The sequence below is a fragment of the Heloderma suspectum genome, chromosome 4, assembly GCF_057233095.1.
Source record: "Heloderma suspectum isolate Gila_16-S chromosome 4, 16-S_ref, whole genome shotgun sequence".
In the NCBI taxonomy this organism is placed as follows: domain Eukaryota; kingdom Metazoa; phylum Chordata; class Lepidosauria; order Squamata; family Helodermatidae; genus Heloderma; species Heloderma suspectum.
Window position 1 is genome coordinate 106,820,748 of NC_139461.1, and position 15,308 is coordinate 106,836,055.

The window sequence follows — 15,308 nt, forward strand, 5'->3', positions numbered from 1 at the left end:
AGGGGGAACATGTAGAGAATCTCTGTTCTCAATTGTACTCCGAATTTTTCGGTCCCGGATCTATCCTAATGTTGAAGATCTTTACTGGAAAGGAGGTAATCTCCTTTTCCTTATGTCTGCTGATTAATAGCACTGTTTAAAAAAAAAAAAAAACTGTGTTAACAGAGGGGCATGAATGAGATAAGCTCTCCCAATTGGGCAACAAGTGCATTTTTCAGCCAGAGAGGTGGCTGCCAACAAGCTTTTAAGGCTTACAGACCAGTCTCTCCTAAATGCCAACTCCTGGAAATACTTGACGGATATAGCTTTTATATCCCTGTTTCCCTTTGGAGGAACACAAAGAAACTCTGTGTTGCCTTCAGAGGAATCCCTGCCAGGTTCTGTGGAGGCTTTTGCAAACACAGACCTCTAATGATTAAATAAACAAGTAGACCCAATAATGGCAAGTGCTTTCAGGGTTTTGAGAACACAAAGAAACTTTGACAGTTTATGGTGTTAGTCCATTTGATTGGCTTGGCAGGAATTAGAGATGGTGAAACCTGTTAGTGTAAACTGTAAAACAAATATTCAAAGGCCAGCACTGATTAAATGGGTGTCAGCGCAAATGGGGCTGCCTCCGCTATTGCTGCCAATTCATTCTGCCAGTTTCCACTTAGGCTTTTCCTTCTTTGTAAGCACCCAAGACCCCTTTCAGCCCTAACCTGTCAAAACAATTCAGCTTCATGCAAAACAACCAAGTGCCTGCCTTCTGCTCCAGGGCACCAATGACAGAGAAACAGAAACCTTGCTCTGCTTGGAGATAGCTCTGGAGATATTTAGGAAGGCACTCCTCCTCGCTCTCCAGCAATATTTCACATTGACATGCCACAGAGATGACCAGATTGCCTTCTGGTGCCTGTCTGGACGGATGATTGTAGCTGCCAAAGAAAGATCCAGTGCTTCTTGAGCCATATGCTGGGATGATGTGCTCAATGGAGATAGAGAGAGAGAGGAGCTAACTTTTTGAGACAGGACAGCTATATTTACATAGCATAGCCAGGCTAAAATGAAGTGTCATATTCTCGGACTACTCTTTGTTAAAAAAAAAGAAAAGTGTCAGGTGCATGTATATGCTCTGTGTGTGTGCATGCAAATAATACATTATACATCTATCATTTTTCTTCTCCCCTTTCATAGGAACATAGGAAGCTGCCTTGGTCAGACCATCGGTCCACCGAGCCCAGTATTGTCGACACTGACTGACAGCGGCTCTCCAGGGCATCAGGCAGGTTTCTTTCCTAGCCCTACCTGGAGAAGCCAGGGACTGAACTTGAAACCTTCTGCATGCCAAGCAGGTGCTCTACCACTGAGCCACAGTAGGCACAGGAAGCTATTAAGCCAGACCATTGGTTCATCTAGTGCAGTGTTATGTGCACCAGGGATGGAAAACGTCCTCTGGCTGTTCTTAGACTACAGTTCCCATCATCCCTGACCATTGGCCATGTTGGCTGGGGCGGATGGGAATTGGCGTCTAACAACATCTAGATTCCCTACCACTCTACACTGTCAGTGACTCTCCAGGGTTTCAGACAGGAATCTTTCCCTACCTGGAAATGCCAAGGACGGAATCTGGGACTGTTTCCATGCAAAGCATGTACGCTTCCTACAACATATGACATCATTCTGGCCTATGACATTTGAGCCAAAATAAACTAGTTAGTCTTTATGTTGTCACAAATCTAGACCTGTGAAAGCCAGGATAAATAGGATATTTCTCATAAATGTAATACATTGATAAAATATATTTCCATTTTTTTCTGAGGAAAATTTTCCAGTAACTAAAATAATTTTTAAAAACTCTTTATGAAACATTTTTTGTTTTAGAATGATAAGATCCTTGTTTAACTAACTCATAATGACAACACCATGGTTTGTAATTACTTCTGAATACGGCCTCTGTTTCCAAGTCCAGATAATTTTAAAAAATCTTCATTTATTACCATGTTGACAGACTCAGTTTTCCTCCTTTCCCCCTATTTTTCCAAATGGCAAAAACTAAGATGGACTCAGTGGTCTTATAGGTCCTTTCCAACCCTACTATTCTATGACTATTCTAAGATATGCTTGGGTACCTAACAGTGGATTACGTAAATTTGTTATTAGTATTGTACGCCGCCTAGAGTGGCCGGGCAGCTGGCCAGATGGGTGGCTAATAAATCTAATAAATAAATAAATAAATAAATAAATAAATTCCTACTCAGAAATAAATCCAATTGAGCTCAATAGGGTTTACTCCAAGGTAAGTGTGTTTAGGATTGCAGTCTTAGGGTGCAGTAGCAATAACTGTAATTATTGTTTGACTAAATTGAAGGCATATAGATTATATTTCATAAATAGAAGCAGTACAATTTTACATGGAACACTCAACAGTGGCCACAAGACTGGAAAAAGTCAGTTTACATTCCAATTACAAAGAAGGGCAACACCAGAGAGCGTTCAAACTACCGTACAATTGTGCTCATTTCACATGCCAGCAAGGTTATGCTCAAAAACCTACAAGCTAGGCTTCAGCGAGAACTACCGGATGTAAAAGCTGGGTTTCGAAGAGGCAGAGGAACTAGAGATCAAATCGCCAACTTTCGCTGGATCATGGAGAAAGCAAGAGAATTCCGGAAAAACGTCTATTTCTGCTTCATTGACTATGCTAAAGCTTTTGATTGTGTGGATCACATCAAACTGTGGCAAATTCTTAAAGAGATGGGGGTACCAGACCACCTTACCTGTCTCCTGAGAAACCTGTACGAGGGTCAAGAAGCAACAGTAAGAACCAGACATGGAACAACCGAGTGGTTCCAAATTGGGAAAGGAGTACGACAAGGCTGCATATTGTCGCCCTGCTTATTTAACTTATATGCAGAGTACATCATGAGAAACGCCGGGTTGGATGAATCACAGGTCGGAATTAAGATTGCCGGGAGAATTATTAACAACCTCAGATACACAGATGATACCACCCTAATGGCAGAAAGCGAAGAGGACGTAAAGAGCCTCTTGTTGAGGGTGAAAGTGGAGAGTGCAAAACTGGTTTGAAACTCAACATTAAAAAAACTAAGATCATGGCATCTGGCCCCATCACTTCCTGGCATATAGAAGGGGAAGAAATGGAAGCAGTGACAGATTGTATTTTCTTGGGCTCCAAGATCACCGCAGACGGTGACTGTAGCCATGAAACTAAAAGACGCTTGCTCCTTCGGCGGAAAGCTATGGCACACCTAGACAGCATAGTAAGAAGCAGAGACATCACCTTGCCGACAAAGGTCCACATAATCAAAGCTATGGTTTTCCCAGTAGTAACGTATGGCTGTGAAAGCTGGACTATAAGGAAGGCTGAGCGCCGAAGAATTGATGCTTTCGGACTGTGGTGCTAGAGAAGACTCTTACGAGTCCCCTGGACTGCAAGGAGGTCAAATCAGTCAATCCTAAAGGAAATCAATCTTGAGTGCTCATTGGAAGGACAGATACTGAAGCTGAAGCTCAAATATTTTGGCCACCTAATGCGAAGAGAAAACTCTCTGGAAAAGACCCTGATGCTGGGAAAGACTTAAGGCAAAAGGAGAAGGGGACGGCAGAGGATGAGATGGCTAGATAGCATCACTGATGCAATGAATATGGACTTGAGCACGCTCCGAGAGAGAGCGCAGATCAGGAAGGCCTGGCGTGCTGTGGTCCATGGGGTCACGAAGAGTCGGACACGACTGAACAACAACAACAATTTTACACGCTAAGTTATAATGACACATTTAATGTTCTTAAAGTATAAAGTTAGTTTAGATTTGATAAGTCAGTACTGCATATATTTCCAGTATTTCAAAAAAAACCCTGAAATATTTCTATACAAATCCACTTATCTTGGTTTTTATAAAAGTCTGACCTGGTTTGCATGTAACACTAAATTCCTAGGTTAAATAACCCAGGAACTGGTGTGGCTGCGTGGGAGTGGGCTAGTGCACTGCCTACCACCCACCACTTCTGGTTTTCGAAACAACCCAGGAACGTTTTGTGATGTCTGTTTCGAAAAACCGAAGTGGTGAGCAGGCAGAAGGCTGTGCGCTCACTCGCTCCAGCACGTCCACACCAATTTCTGGGTAATAGTCTCCAAGGAGAGGTGTAACAAGGACCTCACCAGACTTCAGAAGCGTAACATCTTAAGCCAGTCTTCCACAATCTCACACTCCCCAGAAGTGTTGGACTGCAACTACCATAATTCCCAGTCAGCATGGTGAATGGGAATAATGGGAATTGCAGTCCAACACATCTGGGAGTGCTAGGTTGGGGAAGACTTTCTTAAGCAATAAGGAACTAAATATGATGCACATCAGTGGACTGAAGGGGACAGAGCTGCTGCCCTATAAGCATTGTTCATAGTACACCCAATGACAATGTGAAATTATTACAAGGCTTCCGTAATGTCAGAGTTTTGCGGGCCCTAATAGAAAAGAGGTGGAAATTATTGTTTTTTTAAAGCATTGAGAATGAATTGTTTGAATCTGTTGTGATGCAGCTGGTGTCAGTAAACATGTAGTAGAAGGAGAAGCAAGAGGCAAATATCAACAGATGCTAGGAAAAAGTTTATCAAAAATGTGAATTAAAAAAAGTTGTGACAAAGCAATTCGTGTGCTGTCTTCTAGAGCACAAAAAGACACTATCTTGCTGGTAGATGTATTGCTTTTGAAGGAGAGCTTACACTCAATACACATCAGATGTCAACAGGTTTGTTTGTTTGTTGTAAATCACCTTTTCAGTAAACGGTTTGTTAGAATCTATTGACGTTTACCACTCTCTTGCTTTTTCCTTTCACTGGTATCATGTGACTAAATACTGACTCTGAGACATAGGGACCCGTCCCTATATGGGTCAGCAGGAGTCTGCCTCAGGAACCCCATATATTCTCCAAGCGTGCCCAAGGCCCAGTTTCAGGGAGAGCACTCCACGAGCCACCTAAGGAAGGGTTAAAGCCTGGCCACCTCAGAAACCACACTCAGGTTCACTCTTCAAGTCAGGAAGCAGGATGTGTAAACCCGCCACTTTACCAACTGCCCAAGGCCCTCACTTCCCTGTATGCTCTCAAATAAGAAGAAACAGGAAGCTAAAATTGCCACTAGTGAACAGAGAAATTGTCTGGCCTGCTCCTGTGCCTTTAGAGCAGAAAAACAGTGGGGGAAATGTTTAAAAAGCCTATCCACTGCAATCAAAATCAGAGCCCCAGCAGTAGCCTTTTAACTAAAACCAGAAATGTCTCTAGACATCTGAGCATGGGTCTCCTGTGTCTTGTATAGTTTGGCTCTCATTTTTATTCCCAACCCAACCTTCTCCTTTTTGTTAATATGATGTTGTCTAAGAATTTACATGGATTCTTTCAGCTGCAAACCTAGCAACTGCTGTTTATGTAACTCTGATGCTAAATTACTGTAATGCACTATTATAATTATTTATTTATACAGCACTATCACTGTACATTGCACTTTACAGAGTAACAGTAAGCAGCAAAGACAGGTCCCTGCCTCAAGGGGCTTAAAAGATGCATTTTGACAGGGAAGGGATGGGTGGAAAGGAGAGGGAAGGGACACAGAGGCAGGGATAGCAAACAACAAAATGAGAAGAAAAATGGGAGAGGCAAGGATTGAAAGAGAGCAAGAGTAATTGGTAGGGGATAGCAGATATGGGACTAGGCCAAAGTTTTCACTGAAAATAAGGGATTCGAAGGAAGAGGGAAAGCTGGCTCCACTTTTAGGAGAGTGTTTCAGCATAAGAGACTGTCCGGGATAATGGATGAAGTTGTTTAAAAGCACAGGTGCTGCTCTGGTCTGTTCAGGATGGGCAGGCAACAGTAATCATCTTCTTTAGGTGGACCTTGCATTTCAGAGCACATTATAGACAGGTTCTGCACTGCCTTCTTATAGACTTCTAGCTGAAGGTCCCTCCTGACAGCTGCATCATTTAAAAGCCAGCTATAGCCATTATCTCTCTCTTTAAAGCAGCACATGCTTTCAAAATAAATGACTAAAAACTATATGAAATGGGAGGTGGCAACCTTGTTTTCAGGCCCTCAGAGTAGACTGTCAATTTATTTTAGACCCCAACTTTAACCTCCTTTTAGCACCACATAATTATAGTGAGTAATATGAATTTGATGCTTATTTATCTTATTTTATTTAGCAATGTCCACAATCCACCCATTCCTGCTGGTTTATTCAGATAGCTAATGCAGGAAAACCTTGAGAGCTTCTTGTGGATCATTACCCAGGAAGGAGTTTGCAGGTCTTTCAGAAAACATTACATAAAAGGAGGGCAAGCCACAAAAGCGATCTATACCTTAACATTTTCTATTGTAATATATAATAGTTCTGGAAAGATGCTCTATGTTTTTCACTTCAGTCTGGAGTGTGATCTTTTTTCTAATACACACGTGGATCTCCTGTATGCATGGGCTTCCCTATTCACCAAAACAGGCTGTGGCAATTTCATGCAGGTCTATGCATTCCTTGGTGTGCGCAGAACATTGCCTTCTCAGAAATGGGGAAAACCCTTCCAGGAAGGTAAATTCAGTGTGTGCATTGGCCTGCAGCAAATAATTGAATCTATCCATTTATCTGTTACCATGTTCGTACCTGTTGTTAGTATTTGGGAGAAAGTGCATGGTAAACAACATTTTAAGAAACTGGAGAGGAAAGCAAAGTTAAATGGTACAAGAGGAAAAGTGGGTATGGCTGGTAAAGCACATAATGCTAAGCCATAGTTAATGCTAGGTGCATGAACAGCAGTGAGCCTCAGGATCACACATTCCCTCTCCCCTCTCCACTGGCACAGCTACAAAGAGGAGACTGGAAGTCTCCACTTTCACATTTAAACTAAGTAGAGTTCCCTGATACATCTGAAGCTGGGGAACCCAGGGCCCCATTTGCTTTTTGCAACAATTCTATGTAAAACTGGATTTTCACCATTTCGGATTTGCTCCTTGCATGGCACACATTGCCTGCTAATGAAAATGCTGTCTCTGGGCAAACATCAGCAGTAGAAATTGCACTATTTCGTGCATATGTGGATGGAGTCCTGAGACTGAACAGCACATCATCAACACATTTTCTTCCTTTTTTTTACATTCATTAAGCTTGGCAAGAAAGAGTGGCGATGTTTTCCATCCCAAAAGCAAGCTGCTGACTTTCTCAGGAGTAAGCCTCATTGAATAGGATGTGATTTACTTCTGGGCAGAAGTGCAGTTTCAGCAGTTGTTCCTTGAAGCAAAGAAAGGAGAGAATCGGGGGTGGGGGGTGGAGGGCACTGCAGGAATGAATGAAAAACTACATTCTGTTGTGCAGGGCATCAACGTTTCCTTCACTTTCTTGCCATTCAGTAAGCCTTCAGACATTCAATAGTACAATGCTTGCATGGAGGGTTTTTTTTGTTTACAATGGCAATCCAAAAGCAACTGGGTGACTTTCTCAGGAATAACCCTAATTGAAAAAATGTGATTTGCTTCTGAGTAGACAGTTATCCATGCCAGCTCATATTCCTTGAGGCAAAGAAATTAAAAAGGATAAAGGAGAGTACTTTGTTGTTGTTGTTCAGTTGTTCAGTCGTGTCCGAGTCTTCGTGACCCCATGGACCATAGCACGCCAGGCCTTCCTGTCCTGCGCTCTCTCCCGGAGCGTGCTCAAGTCCATATTCATTGCATCGGTGATACTATCTAGCCATCTCATCCTCTGCCGTCCCTTTCTCCTTTTGCCTTCAATCTTTCCCAGCATCAGGGTCTTTTCCAGAGAGTTTTCTCTTCGCATTAGGTGGCCAAAATATTGGAGCTTCAGCTTCATTATCTGTCCTTCCAATGAGCACTCAGGGTTGATTTCCTTTAGGGTGGACTGATTTGACCACATTGCAGTCCAGGGGACTCGTAAGAGTCTTCTCCAGCACCACAGTTCGAAAGCATCAATTCTTCGGCGCTCAGCCTTCCTTAGAGTCCAGCTCTCACAGCCATACGTTACTACTGGGAAAACCATAGCTTTGATTAGACAGACCTTTGTCGGCAAGGTGATGTCTCTGCTTCTTACTATGCTGTCTAGGTGTGCCATAGCTTTCCTCCCAAGGAGCAAGCGTCTTTTAATTTCATGGCTACAGTCACCTCTTGGAGCCCAAGAAAGTAAAATCTGTCACTGCTTCCATTTCTTCCCCTTCTATATGCCAGGAAGTGATGGGGCCAGATGCCATGATCTTCATTTTTTTAATGTTGAGTTTCAAACCAGCTTTTCCACTCTCCTCTTTCACCCTCAACAAGAGGCTCTTTAGATCCTCTTCGCTTTCTGCCATTAGGGTAATATCGTCTGCATATCTGAGGTTGTTGATAATTCTCCCAGCAATCTTAATTCCGACCTGTGATTCATCCAACCCGGCGTTTCTCATGATGTACTCTGCATATGTTAAATAAGCAGGGCGACAATATGCAGCCTTGTCGTACTCCTTTCCCAATTTGGAACCACTCGGTTGTTCCATGTCTGGTTCTTACTGTTGCTTCTTGACCCTCGTACAGGTTTCTCAGGAGACAGGTAAGGTGGTCTGGTACTCCCATCACTTTAAGAATTTGCCACAGTTTGTTGTGATCCACACAGTCAAAGGCTTTAGCGTAGTCAATGAAGCAGAAATAGACGTTTTTCCGGAATTCTCTTGCTTTCTCCATGATCCAGCGAAAGTTGGCGATTTGATCTCTAGTTCCTCTGCCTCTTTGAAACCCGGCTTGTACTTCGGTTCGCATACTGCTGAAGCCTAGCTTGTGGTCCCATTCATATTCAAAGGTATGGAGATAGCATTACCAACCCCACCCCCCTGCTGCCCTCATGGTCAGCATAGGGAGAAGCCGAAGGTTAACTCCTTCCATTCCTTCATTCTCCTGTAACAGGCTTGACCCTTTCCCTGCTCCTATGCTCAGTGAAATGCAATGGAAGACACCCTGCCAAGCACCACCGGCACCAAGGAGCCAGCGGCGCCAAAGAGCATCAGAAGCCCTACAGGCAGGGAGGTGGCGGGAGGGCAGGCGGCACAACGGCAGCTCCTTACAGCTCCCCTTGCTCGCTTTCTCACCTCTGCGCCTTATATCTGAGTATGTTTACAAAGCAGTGATCGCAACTTCCCTTCTTCCTAACAGGGCTATTCCACCCCTTCGCTATGCTCATTGCTGTTATGGAAAAGGGCACCCACCTCTTGTGTCTGCTCCCCTCTGCTCCTTACATCTGAGAAACGTTTAGAAAGCCCCAATCATTTGCTCCTGCAGACATTTGGAAAAGCATGTATGAGTGCAGCTTTACTTCCTTCCCCGTGGCCTTTTTATCTGTAAGCCTGGGAGAATGGCTTCCCACCCCTCTCTCTGCTTACATCTGAGTAGACATATTTAGCCAACACCTCTTTCTCCTCACTTAACTGATTAGCAGCTTGCTACCCACCCCAATCTTCCTTGCCATGAAACATCAAAACACCTCGTCACAACACATATAGTAAGGTGCATTTAATTCAGGGATGCATGACACGCTCCACTGGAACTGCGCGGAAGCTGAATTAAAGGAAAAACGTGGCACAAAACACCTTAGGGAAGAATGTGGGTTTTCGGCTGAAAAGGAGCGGTAACAACATCATGTGACATGGACAACTGTGAGCAGTTGTATGTAACACGATGGTAAATCTCCTGTGTAGATGGGCCCCAGGTTAGTTTAAACCATGGTTTGTCCAAAGAAGCCAGGATCAAATTGGTTTATGATTCCAGCTTTTAACAAGCTGGAATCATAAACCAATTTGATCCTGGCTTCTTTGGACAAACCATAGTTTAAACTAACCAGAGTGCCCCCCCTTTAGAAATAATGGGGAATTCTACTTGTCTTAAAAGCAGTATCAGGATTTCTTCCTTGTGACTGAGCCAGAGGTGGTGGTTCTCACGTGTTGCGCTAAACCGTAGCTTTAGCACTGCATATATGAGTTTCAGTGAGCCTCAGGCTCAAGTGGTCCATGGGGTCATGAAGACTCGGACACAACTTAACGACTGAACAACAACAACAATGAAAACACGTCTAAGTTGAGTTGAGTGTATCACAACATAAGCAAGGTTGTGAATTTACTATTGCAACAGTCAAGTTCTAAAATGCAAAGCCTCAATGAGTATACTATCCCATATTAAAGGCAACATAACTACCATAAATATATATCCAATGACATCTGGAGCTTTTCCCATCACTTTTTCCTCCAGCTTGCTTGATATGCAAATTGTTGCTATTAGCCATTGCTGAATCATCTTTATTCTGTCTGGAATGCAAGGGTGGCGAATGTGGGTGGTTCTAAGCGCTGTCAGGCAAAAGGTGTTGAGATATTCCATGAATCCACACAAAAACTGACAATCTGGGGACCTCTGAGAATTTTGGCAGTGTTGATGCCTAGGCTTGTATTCTCCTCCCTCCCCACCTTTGTGTTTTTGATAATTTTTAACAAATCTGGGGCGAGGGGGGGGACACTCACCAATAAATGACTCCTACAATCTTCCCATTCAGTTGCAGTTTGTCAGAACTGCAGAATGCAGCCCAAAGACACGTTTGTTCTCATAAAAAGTGGATGTTTTCTGGAACACTTGCAGACTCCTTGCCAGGTAATGATCTATGAATAGTTCTGAAGATTTTCTTCAGTAATGCAGCAGAATAACTATCGTATTATGGATCAGAATTTATTTGACATTCCCAGGAATTTCCAAACTACCTGATGATCTTCTGATATGTTAGATTGTATCCAGATGGCAACTTACCACAGTTTGTGGTAAATGTAGGCCTTTTTATCAAATAGAAAAACTTTTCTGGACTTCACGCTTTATGTGTGAATGCCAGCCCACCCCCAAAGTTTCTACACTTAGAAAACTAGCACATTGGGGAGAAGGTTAGGAATTCACAGCTTGAAGTGGTACAGCTCAGGAAAAGTATAATCAATTCGTTGAAAGCCTCTCAACTAGCATTGTGACAAACCCCTATATTCCGAGGGATCTCAACAGTGCCCTCTAGAGTGTCTAGTAAACTGGCACCCTGCCATGCAACCTGAATAGGCTTATCTCACTTCTTTGTCAAAAATACAACCAAAACTGTAAACTCTTTTTTAGCCTAGGCTGATTGGTTCCAACCACCTTGGCTATTAAGATGTAAGTAGTTGTTAAGAAGGTGGGTCTAGCCACTAAGACATTTTCTGATTTGCTGGCTAGACCACTGACATCAGAGATGGAGGCTATCACATTATTGGACAAAACAACCATCAGTCTCTGCTAAGGGGCTGGCTTTTACTGAACTGAGATCCCCATAAAAGAAGGGTTTACTCATTCCTTAAAGAGCTTTCCATATATCATCTAACTGGAGGCCAACATGCTCTCTCTCGGACCATCCTCTCTGCAATAAACTCTGCATATACTCTGGAACCCAAGACTCTACTCAAGTAGGTAATGTTACTAGGTTAGTTATATTGACTTTATTGATTTTATTTGAAGTTCTCTGTGTGTGTGTGATTGTTGCCTTCCTTGGTTTCCCCCATTTTGTCCAATTTCCTAACTAAACTCCTTTTTCATATTTGGACATTCGGCTGCATAGTTTTAAAATGGAATTCTCACTAAATTCTTCTCCACATGAAGGACCACATGGTCACAAAACTACTGCTTGTGTTTTTAGGATTTTTTAGAGAGTTTTGTTACATTCTGCATTTCTGGATTTTGGGACAGAAAGTCCAAATCATCTTTCTTGTTATTTTTTCCTAGGGCCTGGCCGAAGGGAGGGGCCCTTGGCAATAGGGCTCAGAACTCCCCAAGCAGCTGGACAGACTAGAGTGCGTCAGGACTCAGAGGATCATCTTAACTGGTGGCAGCCAATCAGAAATTATTTTCTTGGGGAACCCTTGTAAAGAAGGGATCTACCAGGAGGAAAAGCTAATCTTGCAGTTCAAAACAGGAAGAAGCATAGCTCCCATGTGACTGAATGGAATGACTCAATATTCTGCTACCATATTCTACTCCAGTCCTATGTCTTGTTTATACAGGTCCTTTACAGTGGTGAAATGACGGCTGAGTGGTGAGTGTTCAATTCATTGCAAAGAATAAAAGAGATCAGCTTATTATGGTTGCTATGTACCACTCTTCAAGATTCTTCTGGGACTCTGCTGATGCTCTGATGTCACAGCCCCCCAGCTGCCATTGGCTTAGCTGCTTTGATGTCCCCACCTTAGAAACTCTGCAGGAGTCTGGCCAGCCTTAGCCTAGTAGCAAACCTTAGAATCTGAGTTCCAAGTTTTATGTAAATCTCCTGTGAAATTAAACATATCCATCGATGGCATTACACCATGAGCTTTCAAATGGGACTTTTCTGCTGGCTCTGTGCCTGCAAGGGATGAACTGTTCTAGCTGCTTATAAAGTAGGATAATAGATGTGCAAACTTCCAGTCACGCAGGAACATAATAGCAACTTTGTCATCAACACCAGTTTCTCTAGGGAAGTGTTTGTTTTCCTAGACTCAGCAAATTGGAGATCTCATTAGCTCTCTGGGGATTTTGCTGGTGTTTCACCGCAAAACATAAGATTCTTGCACTGAAAGTTTGTTTTGGACCCAGTTAAGTACACAATGAGCTAAATGTGTTTGGGGGGTTGTCAATTACTACGTGTATGTGTGATTCATACATGTGATAAATGTATCACATGAATGCCAGTGGCACAGTTAGGACAAAATTTGGGAGCAAAAGTCTGGGGCTGTGCAAATCAGGGGGCCAAATGAATCACGAGAATGGCAAATGATGAGTGGTAGAAGTGTCAGTACCTGGTACCTGATAGATTATTTTAAAGGAAATTTCAGATCTGCTAGAAGATTATTATATGTAACTTTCTAAGTATATAAGGCAGAATGCTTGAGCATTTCTACACAAGGCTTTTATTGTGCACTCGTAATTGGTCACTCGCTTTTATTTGCAGGCTCTTTACACAATGTCATCAACCTCCAGGGCCCCTCCCATCCCTTCTGGTCATTATAGCAGTTTAATTCTCTATGGGGAAAACGTGGTAAGAGACTTCAAAGCGCAATAACTTTCCATTGAAATTCTGGAGTCACACTATATTACTGCGTCATCTAGTGGCCGTATAATGAAACATATAGAATTTGCCCAGAAAGAAAAACACCTGGATGAAACCACATGAAAAGGAGCCTGCAAGGAATCTGGAAGCAGAAGCCCTGGTAAGGGTGAAGTATTTTAGCCTGGTGTAGAAGTGCTCCTTATCTATATACTTCATGTCACTGTATTCTGAAGAAAGAATTCACAAGAAGAGTAATCTTGGCAGCCTGGACACCACAAGCTTTGGTGTCTACGGCTTTCTTCACATGGAGCTTTTATCCTGTGATTGAGATTGCTCCTTCACAGAAGTTTGCCGGCTCATTACATGATGCCATGATCATTCAAGGCGTCTCCTGCTTTAAATGCCATTTGTTCCATTTTTAAATAGATCGCAGATATTGAGCTATCAAATTACCCGGTTGTATTCCGCTTGAGTTCCCCCCATGAAAAGAGTAAAAGCGGCAAAAAGAGGAGCAAGATCAATGAAAGATAATGGAAGACTCAGATACGGGGAAAGGGAGGGGGAAAGGAAGCGGGCGAAAAAGAGAGTCATTGTGATCCTGTATTTAAAATGGAAGCATGAAGCCCCGCTTTATATGCAAGATTTTAGGCTGGTGTAGAGATGCCCTACATGACTTGCTTCTGGATTTGCTGATCTGTCTAGCAATGCAACAGTGGACGTTAGCTTCCTAAATTCTGTGTTTGTTCGTTTGTTGGAAGGAAGGAAGGAAAGAAAGAAAGAAAGAAAGAAAGAAAGAAAGAAAGAAAGAAACCCCATCATCTGCCAAGTAAAAGTCATACAATTATGTGATCGGCATTATGAAATAAGCAAACTAAAATTGGGTTGTTTTTTGTAAATTGAATAATTGTAGTATTCATTTTTGAATTGCTAAAATTCAAGTATTGGTAAAATAGGGAGCTATATTCTTAATAATGCTATGCTAATAGTGTCCTGTTGTCACCTCTGTCTGAATTGGATGGAAAACCATTGACTTGCCAAGACCAATAAAGTCTCTTTTAGAAGAAATGTTCCTGACACATTATTATCCTTTTGCAGGTAGGTGCATTGTCCTGTCTGCTCCATTGCAAACTCGCTCATGGGCATTGGTGCAGTATCTACTGTGCTGAGAAGTTGACAGCATCTTGGAAGCTTGAGTCTGGCCTCTAGGCAACTGTTTAGCAGATTTCCATGTGACTCTTTGCTGCCCAGCCTTAAAAACTGGAACATCCCCAGAAGCAATTCCTTTTGCTAGTCTGCTAGTAAGGCAAGTCAGCCATACAGTGCCTAAAATAGTCAGATAGAATGTAGTGCTATACAAAAAAATCTTCCCTGTTGCATCTATTCTATATTTTTAAATGTTGTCAAACAGAAAGATGGCATTTTACAAAACTAGTCAACTCAGAACAGTATACAAGGTAACTTTTACCTTATTGGTTGTATAAGCACCTATATAGCTGTTTTTGTTTTGTTTTGTTACATAATAGGTACAAATTATTGGATCCATATAAATTCTGGATCACTGAATTATGGTTTGTGATGACAATGAATATGATCGCTTATTAAAAATGTCTGGGGGATTCTGCACATGCAGGCAGTCCAGTTTATTTAAGTATTGTGCCTATTCATTATCCATTCACAATTTAATAGCTCAAATAGTATTGTTGAAACTCATTTTTGACTTGGCTGTAAAAGGCCTGATTGCTTTGGAAGTTTTTGCCGTATTCTTTTAAGAAAAGCTATATAATTTGTTACAGTTGCATATAGTGTTTAGCAACAAGTTGGGGAAAGCAGCGACCTTCAGGGGTTCATATGCAAGCCCAATAAAGTACCAGCATGTGTAAGGACTTGATGATGTCATCCTTGGAAGCCATGGACCCACTGTTTGCCCTGCTCAGTAACTCTGCCCCAGGACTTCTTCAGGGGGAATCATGTAGCCCTCAGGCAGCATCCAACAGGGGCCTTTCGCACACAGCTGGCTCAGCCAGCCCCAGTGCGTTCACAGCCTCTACTGCTGGTGGATGTGATGTAGGGGCAAGCCGTAAAATTAGCAGAGCCACAGTGCAGCGCTTTCAGGGATAAGCCCCCAAATGAGCAACTTGCCCCTTCCAGAAACAAGCATTTCCGCTCATTTCGGGGCCTGCCCCCAGAAGTGCTACATCGCGGCCGCCAGGAGTA